This window comes from Brachyhypopomus gauderio, unplaced genomic scaffold (assembly GCF_052324685.1).
Source record: "Brachyhypopomus gauderio isolate BG-103 unplaced genomic scaffold, BGAUD_0.2 sc61, whole genome shotgun sequence".
Classification (NCBI taxonomy): Eukaryota; Metazoa; Chordata; class Actinopteri; order Gymnotiformes; family Hypopomidae; genus Brachyhypopomus; species Brachyhypopomus gauderio.
In genome coordinates, this window is record NW_027506882.1 from 2369968 (window position 1) to 2379967 (window position 10000).

At 49.5% G+C, this 10000-nt stretch overlaps 1 protein-coding gene across 1 annotated transcript in view; it reads right to left on the reverse strand.

The window, feature by feature from the left end:
• LOC143489354 (intermembrane lipid transfer protein VPS13B-like) overlaps positions 1-10000 on the reverse strand; it is a 54837-nt gene that overhangs the window by 44506 nt on the left and 331 nt on the right. The gene's annotated exons all lie outside the window — the stretch shown is intronic.

Consider the following 10000-nt stretch of genomic DNA (forward strand, 5'->3'; position numbering starts at 1 on the left):
ACTTTATTAAGTACACCTTGCTAGTACCGGGTTGGACCCCCCTTTGCCTTCAGAACTGCCTTAATCCTTCGTGTCATAGATTCAACAAGGTACTGGAAACATTCCTCAGAAAGTCTGGTCCATATTGACATGATAACATCACATAGTTGCTGCAGATTTGTCAGCTGCACATCCATGATGTGAATCTCCCGTTCCACCACATCCCAAAGGTGCTCTATTGGATTGAGATCTGGTGACTGTGGAGGCCATTAGAGTGCAGTGAACTCATTGTCGTGTTCAAGAAACCAGTCTGAGATGATTCTCGCTTTATGACATGGTGTGATATCCTGCTGGAAGTAGCCATCAGAAGATGGGTACACAGTGGTCATAAAGGGATGGATATGGTGAGCAACAATACTCAGGTTGGCTGTGGAGTTCACACGATGCTCAATTGGTACTAATGGGCCCAAAGTGTGCCAGGAAAATATCCCCAACACCATTGTACCACCACCATCCTGAACAAGGCAGGATGTATCCATGCTTTCATGTTGATGACGCCAAATTTTGACCCTACCATCTGATTGTCGCAGCAGAGATCGAGATTCATCAGACCACGCAACGTTTTTCCTATCTTCTATTGACCAATTTTGGTGAAACTGTGTGAATTGTAGCCTCAGTTTCCTGTTCTTAGCTGACAGGAGTGGCACCCGTTATGGCAGGGGTGTCAAACTCATTTTCACCGCGGGCCACATCAGCATAATCGTTACCCACGGAGGGCCATATGTAACTTATAAATGTACCTACTCCTTAATGTTAAATACCTCTGAATTTATTACTTATTCAAGTTACAAATATTACAGATATATTTGCATAAATGTAAAAAAATGTTTGCTTGTTGCTGTTATAACATAAATCTGTTTATTTATAAATAAATTTGTTAGGTTATGAAACCCATTACTCCATCAATCAACGATCAAACTATCCAAGTGAATAAAGAAAAATTTATCAAATATATCACATTTATTTTGTTCAAAACTTGAAATATCAAATAACTGAAAATAGCGATTGTGCTTCAAAAATGCCCCCTCTGAAAAAGACTGAGATTTCTTTAGCCACAACAAAGCAGCTTTTACTGCCGTTTCGTTTGTGAACACATTCTGTTGTGATCGCAGTTTGCTTTTTAATTCTTTGACAATTTGTCGTTTTTCTTGATGGCTAATTTTGGCATACTTAGCTCCGTGTTTGGTCACAAAATGTCGACGTATATTGTACTCTTTGACAACCGCCACCGCTTCATACCCGTTTTTCTCCTTGAAACACAAACGTATTCGGTTCCCCATCTTTCATCAAACACCTTCTATCTGCATCGATGTTTCTCTTCCTGGACATTTTGGGATCATTATTTGTATTTCTCAATTACACTTATTGGGAAATTCGCATCGATATGGAAACACTGCAGTGTCAGACGCAGTCACTTTGCAGGTAACATAATTGTGGGAAATGTAGTTTTTGCTCACTTTAACTTTTTTTTTGGACAATTTGGCTTTTTAAGCTCTCACGGGCCACATTTGGCCCGCGGGTCTTGAGTTTGACACCTGTGCGTTATGGTCTTCTGCTGCTGTAACCCATCCGTTTCAAGATGCTCTTGGTTGTAACGACTGGTTATTTGAGTTACTGATGCCGATCCAGCTCGAACCAGTCTGGTCATTCTCCTCTGACCTCTGGCATCAACAAGGCATTTGCACCCACAGAACTGCCACTCACTGGATATTTTCCCTTTTTTGGACCATTCTCTGTAAACCCTAGAGATGGTTGTGTGTGAAAATCCCAGCAGATCGGAAGTTTCTGAAATACTCAGACCAGCCCGTCTGGCACCAACAACCACACCACGTTCAAACTCACTTAAATCACCTTTCTTCCCCAACCCATGCTTGGTTTGAACTGCAGCATATCATCTTGGCCATGTCTACATGCCTAAATGCATTGAGTTGCTACCATGTGATTGGCTGATTCAACATTTGCGTTAATGAGCAGTTGAACAGGTGTACCTGATAAAGTGGCCAGTAGGTATATATTGACACCCTCTGTTCACACATTCAAACTGTAGCATCTAAAACACATGCAGCAGTAACAGAGTCAGACACACAAAACAACAGCAATGAACGCCAGCAGTTAAAGCAACACAGGTACTGGAAGAGAGTACTTACAGTAGACACGTCTATCAGAGGGAGTGAGTCCCTACAGTAGACTCCTCTATCAGAGGGAGTGAGTCCCTACAGTAGACTCCTCTATCAGAGGGAGTGAGTCCCTACAGTAGACTCCTCTATCAGAGGGAGTGAGTCCCTACAGTAGACTCCACTATCAGAGGGAGTGAGTCCCTACAGTAGACTCCTCTATCAGAGGGAGTGAGTCCCTACAGTAGACTCCTCTATCAGAGGGAGTGAGTCCCTACAGTAGACTCCTCTATCAGAGGGAGTGAGTCCCTACAGTAGACTCCTCTATCAGAGGGAGTGAGTCCCTACAGTAGACTCCTCTATCAGAGGGAGTGAGTCCCTACAGTAGACTCCTCTATCAGAGGGAGTGAGTCCCTACAGTAGACTCCTCTATCAGAGGGAGTGAGTCCCTACAGTAGACTCCTCTATCAGAGGGAGTGAGTCCCTACAGTAGACTCCTCTATCAGAGGGAGTGAGTCCCTACAGTAGACACCTCTATCAGAGGGAGTGAGTCCCTACAGTAGACTCCTCTATCAGAGGGAGTGAGTCCCTACAGTAGACTCCTCTATCAGAGGGAGTGAGTCCCTACAGTAGACTCCTCTATCAGAGGGAGTGACTCCCTACAGTAGACTCCTCTATCAGAGGGAGTGACTCCCTACAGTAGACTCCTCTATCAGAGGGAGTGAGTCCCTACAGTAGACACCTCTATCAGAGGGAGTGAGTCCCTACAGTAGACACCTCTATCAGAGGGAGTGAGTCCCTACAGTAGACACCTCTATCAGAGGGAGTGAGTCCCTACAGTAGACTCCTCTATCAGAGGGAGTGAGTCCCTACAGTAGACTCCTCTATCAGAGGGAGTGAGTCCCTACAGTAGACTCCACTATCAGAGGGAGTGAGTCCCTACAGTAGACTCCTCTATCAGAGGGAGTGAGTCCCTACAGTAGACTCCTCTATCAGAGGGAGTGACTCCCTACAGTAGACTCCTCTATCAGAGGGAGTGACTCCCTACAGTAGACTCCTCTATCAGAGGGAGTGAGTCCCTACAGTAGACACCTCTATCAGAGGGAGTGAGTCCCTACAGTAGACACCTCTATCAGAGGGAGTGAGTCCCTACAGTAGACACCTCTATCAGAGGGAGTGAGTCCCTACAGTAGACTCCTCTATCAGAGGGAGTGAGTCCCTACAGTAGACTCCACTATCAGAGGGAGTGAGTCCCTACAGTAGACTCCACTATCAGAGGGAGTGAGTCCCTACAGTAGACTCCACTATCAGAGGGAGTGAGTCCCTACAGTAGACTCCTCTATCAGAGGGAGTGAGTCCCTACAGTAGACACCTCTATCAGAGGGAGTGAGTCCCTACAGTAGACTCCTCTATCAGAGGGAGTGAGTCCCTACAGTAGACTCCTCTATCAGAGGGAGTGAGTCCCTACAGTAGACTCCTCTATCAGAGGGAGTGAGTCCCTACAGTAGACTCCTCTATCAGAGGGAGTGAGTCCCTACAGTAGACACCTCTATCAGAGGGAGTGAGTCCCTACAGTAGACTCCTCTATCAGAGGGAGTGAGTCCCTACAGTAGACTCCACTATCAGAGGGAGTGAGTCCCTACAGTAGACTCCACTATCAGAGGGAGTGAGTCCCTACAGTAGACTCCTCTATCAGAGGGAGTGAGTCCCTACAGTAGACTCCTCTATCAGAGGGAGTGAGTCCCTACAGTAGACTCCTCTATCAGAGGGAGTGAGTCCCTACAGTAGACTCCACTATCAGAGGGAGTGAGTCCCTACAGTAGACTCCACTATCAGAGGGAGTGAGTCCCTACAGTAGACTCCTCTCAGAGGGAGTGAGTCCCTACAGTAGACACCTCTATCAGAGGGAGTGAGTCCCTACAGTAGACTCCACTATCAGAGGGAGTGAGTCCCTACAGTAGACTCCACTATCAGAGGGAGTGAGTCCCTACAGTAGACTCCTCTATCAGAGGGAGTGAGTCCCTACAGTAGACTCCTCTATCAGAGGGAGTGAGTCCCTACAGTAGACTCCTCTATCAGAGGGAGTGAGTCCCTACAGTAGACTCCACTATCAGAGGGAGTGAGTCCCTACAGTAGACACCTCTATCAGAGGGAGTGTGTACCTACAGTAGACTCCTCTATCAGAGGGAGTGAGTCCCTACAGTAGACTCCTCTATCAGAGGGAGTGAGTCCCTACAGTAGACTCCTCTATCAGAGGGAGTGAGTCCCTACAGTAGACTCCTCTATCAGAGGGAGTGAGTCCCTACAGTAGACTCCTCTATCAGAGGGAGTGAGTCCCTACAGTAGACACCTCTATCAGAGGGAGTGAGTCCCTACAGTAGACACCTCTATCAGAGGGAGTGAGTCCCTACAGTAGACACCTCTATCAGAGGGAGTGAGTCCCTACAGTAGACTCCTCTATCAGAGGGAGTGAGTCCCTACAGTAGACTCCTCTATCAGAGGGAGTGAGTCCCTACAGTAGACTCCTCTATCAGAGGGAGTGAGTCCCTACAGTAGACTCCTCTATCAGAGGGAGTGAGTCCCTACAGTAGACTCCACTATCAGAGGGAGTGAGTCCCTACAGTAGACTCCACTATCAGAGGGAGTGAGTCCCTACAGTAGACTCCTCTATCAGAGGGAGTGAGTCCCTACAGTAGACTCCTCTATCAGAGGGAGTGAGTCCCTACAGTAGACTCCTCTATCAGAGGGAGTGAGTCCCTACAGTAGACTCCACTATCAGAGGGAGTGAGTCCCTACAGTAGACTCCTCTATCAGAGGGAGTGAGTCCCTACAGTAGACTCCTCTATCAGAGGGAGTGAGTCCCTACAGTAGACTCCACTATCAGAGGGAGTGAGTCCCTACAGTAGACTCCTCTATCAGAGGGAGTGAGTCCCTACAGTAGACTCCTCTATCAGAGGGAGTGAGTCCCTACAGTAGACTCCTCTATCAGAGGGAGTGAGTCCCTACAGTAGACTCCTCTATCAGAGGGAGTGAGTCCCTACAGTAGACTCCTCTATCAGAGGGAGTGAGTCCCTACAGTAGACTCCTCTATCAGAGGGAGTGAGTCCCTACAGTAGACTCCTCTATCAGAGGGAGTGAGTCCCTACAGTAGACTCCTCTATCAGAGGGAGTGAGTCCCTACAGTAGACACCTCTATCAGAGGGAGTGAGTCCCTACAGTAGACTCCTCTATCAGAGGGAGTGAGTCCCTACAGTAGACTCCTCTATCAGAGGGAGTGAGTCCCTACAGTAGACTCCTCTATCAGAGGGAGTGAGTCCCTACAGTAGACTCCTCTATCAGAGGGAGTGACTCCCTACAGTAGACTCCTCTATCAGAGGGAGTGAGTCCCTACAGTAGACACCTCTATCAGAGGGAGTGAGTCCCTACAGTAGACACCTCTATCAGAGGGAGTGAGTCCCTACAGTAGACACCTCTATCAGAGGGAGTGAGTCCCTACAGTAGACTCCTCTATCAGAGGGAGTGAGTCCCTACAGTAGACTCCTCTATCAGAGGGAGTGAGTCCCTACAGTAGACTCCACTATCAGAGGGAGTGAGTCCCTACAGTAGACTCCTCTATCAGAGGGAGTGAGTCCCTACAGTAGACTCCTCTATCAGAGGGAGTGACTCCCTACAGTAGACTCCTCTATCAGAGGGAGTGACTCCCTACAGTAGACTCCTCTATCAGAGGGAGTGAGTCCCTACAGTAGACACCTCTATCAGAGGGAGTGAGTCCCTACAGTAGACACCTCTATCAGAGGGAGTGAGTCCCTACAGTAGACACCTCTATCAGAGGGAGTGAGTCCCTACAGTAGACTCCTCTATCAGAGGGAGTGAGTCCCTACAGTAGACTCCACTATCAGAGGGAGTGAGTCCCTACAGTAGACTCCACTATCAGAGGGAGTGAGTCCCTACAGTAGACTCCACTATCAGAGGGAGTGAGTCCCTACAGTAGACTCCTCTATCAGAGGGAGTGAGTCCCTACAGTAGACACCTCTATCAGAGGGAGTGAGTCCCTACAGTAGACTCCTCTATCAGAGGGAGTGAGTCCCTACAGTAGACTCCTCTATCAGAGGGAGTGAGTCCCTACAGTAGACTCCTCTATCAGAGGGAGTGAGTCCCTACAGTAGACACCTCTATCAGAGGGAGTGAGTCCCTACAGTAGACTCCTCTATCAGAGGGAGTGAGTCCCTACAGTAGACTCCACTATCAGAGGGAGTGAGTCCCTACAGTAGACTCCACTATCAGAGGGAGTGAGTCCCTACAGTAGACTCCTCTATCAGAGGGAGTGAGTCCCTACAGTAGACTCCTCTATCAGAGGGAGTGAGTCCCTACAGTAGACTCCTCTATCAGAGGGAGTGAGTCCCTACAGTAGACTCCACTATCAGAGGGAGTGAGTCCCTACAGTAGACTCCACTATCAGAGGGAGTGAGTCCCTACAGTAGACACCTCTATCAGAGGGAGTGAGTCCCTACAGTAGACACCTCTATCAGAGGGAGTGAGTCCCTACAGTAGACTCCACTATCAGAGGGAGTGAGTCCCTACAGTAGACTCCTCTATCAGAGGGAGTGAGTCCCTACAGTAGACTCCTCTATCAGAGGGAGTGAGTCCCTACAGTAGACTCCTCTATCAGAGGGAGTGAGTCCCTACAGTAGACTCCACTATCAGAGGGAGTGAGTCCCTACAGTAGACACCTCTATCAGAGGGAGTGTGTACCTACAGTAGACTCCTCTATCAGAGGGAGTGAGTCCCTACAGTAGACTCCTCTATCAGAGGGAGTGAGTCCCTACAGTAGACTCCTCTATCAGAGGGAGTGAGTCCCTACAGTAGACTCCTCTATCAGAGGGAGTGAGTCCCTACAGTAGACTCCTCTATCAGAGGGAGTGAGTCCCTACAGTAGACACCTCTATCAGAGGGAGTGAGTCCCTACAGTAGACACCTCTATCAGAGGGAGTGAGTCCCTACAGTAGACTCCTCTATCAGAGGGAGTGAGTCCCTACAGTAGACTCCTCTATCAGAGGGAGTGAGTCCCTACAGTAGACTCCTCTATCAGAGGGAGTGAGTCCCTACAGTAGACTCCTCTATCAGAGGGAGTGAGTCCCTACAGTAGACTCCTCTATCAGAGGGAGTGAGTCCCTACAGTAGACTCCACTATCAGAGGGAGTGAGTCCCTACAGTAGACTCCACTATCAGAGGGAGTGAGTCCCTACAGTAGACTCCTCTATCAGAGGGAGTGAGTCCCTACAGTAGACTCCTCTATCAGAGGGAGTGAGTCCCTACAGTAGACTCCTCTATCAGAGGGAGTGAGTCCCTACAGTAGACTCCACTATCAGAGGGAGTGAGTCCCTACAGTAGACACCTCTATCAGAGGGAGTGAGTCCCTACAGTAGACTCCTCTATCAGAGGGAGTGAGTCCCTACAGTAGACTCCTCTATCAGAGGGAGTGAGTCCCTACAGTAGACTCCTCTATCAGAGGGAGTGAGTCCCTACAGTAGACTCCTCTATCAGAGGGAGTGAGTCCCTACAGTAGACTCCTCTATCAGAGGGAGTGAGTCCCTACAGTAGACACCTCTATCAGAGGGAGTGAGTCCCTACAGTAGACTCCTCTATCAGAGGGAGTGAGTCCCTACAGTAGACTCCTCTATCAGAGGGAGTGAGTCCCTACAGTAGACACCTCTATCAGAGGGAGTGAGTCCCTACAGTAGACTCCTCTATCAGAGGGAGTGAGTCCCTACAGTAGACTCCTCTATCAGAGGGAGTGAGTCCCTACAGTAGACTCCTCTATCAGAGGGAGTGAGTCCCTACAGTAGACTCCTCTATCAGAGGGAGTGAGTCCCTACAGTAGACTCCTCTATCAGAGGGAGTGAGTCCCTACAGTAGACTCCTCTATCAGAGGGAGTGAGTCCCTACAGTAGACTCCTCTATCAGAGGGAGTGAGTCCCTACAGTAGACACCTCTATCAGAGGGAGTGAGTCCCTACAGTAGACTCCTCTATCAGAGGGAGTGAGTCCCTACAGTAGACTCCTCTATCAGAGGGAGTGAGTCCCTACAGTAGACACCTCTATCAGAGGGAGTGAGTCCCTACAGTAGACTCCTCTATCAGAGGGAGTGAGTCCCTACAGTAGACTCCTCTATCAGAGGGAGTGAGTCCCTACAGTAGACTCCTCTATCAGAGGGAGTGAGTCCCTACAGTAGACTCCTCTATCAGAGGGAGTGAGTCCCTACAGTAGACTCCTCTATCAGAGGGAGTGAGTCCCTACAGTAGACTCCACTATCAGAGGGAGTGAGTCCCTACAGTAGACTCCTCTATCAGAGGGAGTGAGTCCCTACAGTAGACACCTCTATCAGAGGGAGTGAGTCCCTACAGTAGACTCCTCTATCAGAGGGAGTGAGTCCCTACAGTAGACTCCTGTCTCCTGTCTCTCTCTTCATGGTGCTCACACACTCACAGTCAGGGTCTCCTGTCTCTCTCTTCATGGTGCTCACACACTCACAGTCAGGGTCTCCTGTCTCTCTCTTCATGGTGCTCACACACTCACAGTCAGGATCTCCTGTCTCTCTCTTCATGGTGCTCACACACTCACAGTCAGGGTCTCCTGTCTCTCTCTTCATGGTGCTCACACACTCACAGTCAGGATCTCCTGTCTCTCTCTTCATGGTGCTCACACACTCACAGTCAGGGTCTCCTGTCTCTCTCTTCATGGTGCTCACACACTCACAGTCAGGGTCTCCTGTCTCTCTCTTCATGGTACTCACACACTCACAGTCAGGGTCTCCTGTCTCTCTCTTCATGGTACTCACACACTCACAGTCAGGGTCTCCTGTCTCTCTCTTCATGGTACTCACACACTCACAGTCAGGGTCTCCTGTCTCTCTCTTCATGGTACTCACACACTCACAGTCAGGGTCTCCTGTCTCTCTCTTCATGGTACTCACACACTCACAGTCAGGGTCTCCTGTCTCTCTCTTCATGGTACTCACACACTCACAGTCAGGGTCTCCTGTCTCTCTCTTCATGGTACTCACACACTCACAGTCAGGGTCTCCTGTCTCTCTCTTCATGGTACTCACACACTCACAGTCAGGGTCTCCTGTCTCTCTCTTCATGGTACTCACACACTCACAGTCAGGGTCTCCTGTCTCTCTCTTCATGGTACTCACACACTCACAGTCAGGGTCTCCTGTCTCCCTCTTCATGGTACTCACACACTCACAGTCAGGATCTCCTGTCTCTCTCTTCATGGTGCTCACACACTCACAGTCAGGGTCTCCTGTCTCTCTCTTCATGGTACTCACACACTCACAGTCAGGATCTCCTGTCTCTCTCTTCATGGTGCTCACACACTCACAGTCAGGGTCTCCTGTCTCTGTTCTTTCATCCCTACCTCCCAGTCCGTCTCTCCTTCGCATTTTATTAAATCTTCTCTTTTAGTCCTCCTTTAGGACTCATTTAATCCTTCACCCTTTGGTCCCCTGCCGGTCCCCCCCCCCAAATCCACAGTCCCACCCCCCAGCCCTGGCCATGCCCCCAGCCCTGGCCTCAGCTGGGATGGACAGCAGTAACCTTCCTCAAAACCAGAGCCTCAGCACACACATGCAGGAAGCAGCACATCACCCCCACACCCATATCTGTGTGTGAAGGACTGGATCTCCAGCAGGTTGAGGCGCAGCTGTGTGCAGGGGTGGTGGGGGTGGTGGGGGTGGTGGGGGTCTTCCCACAGCCGTTACTAGAGTATACGTGAGAGGTCCTCGCCATGATCCCATCAGCCAAAGCAGGGCAGTGAACAGGCAGCAGGCACACACAGCCATGT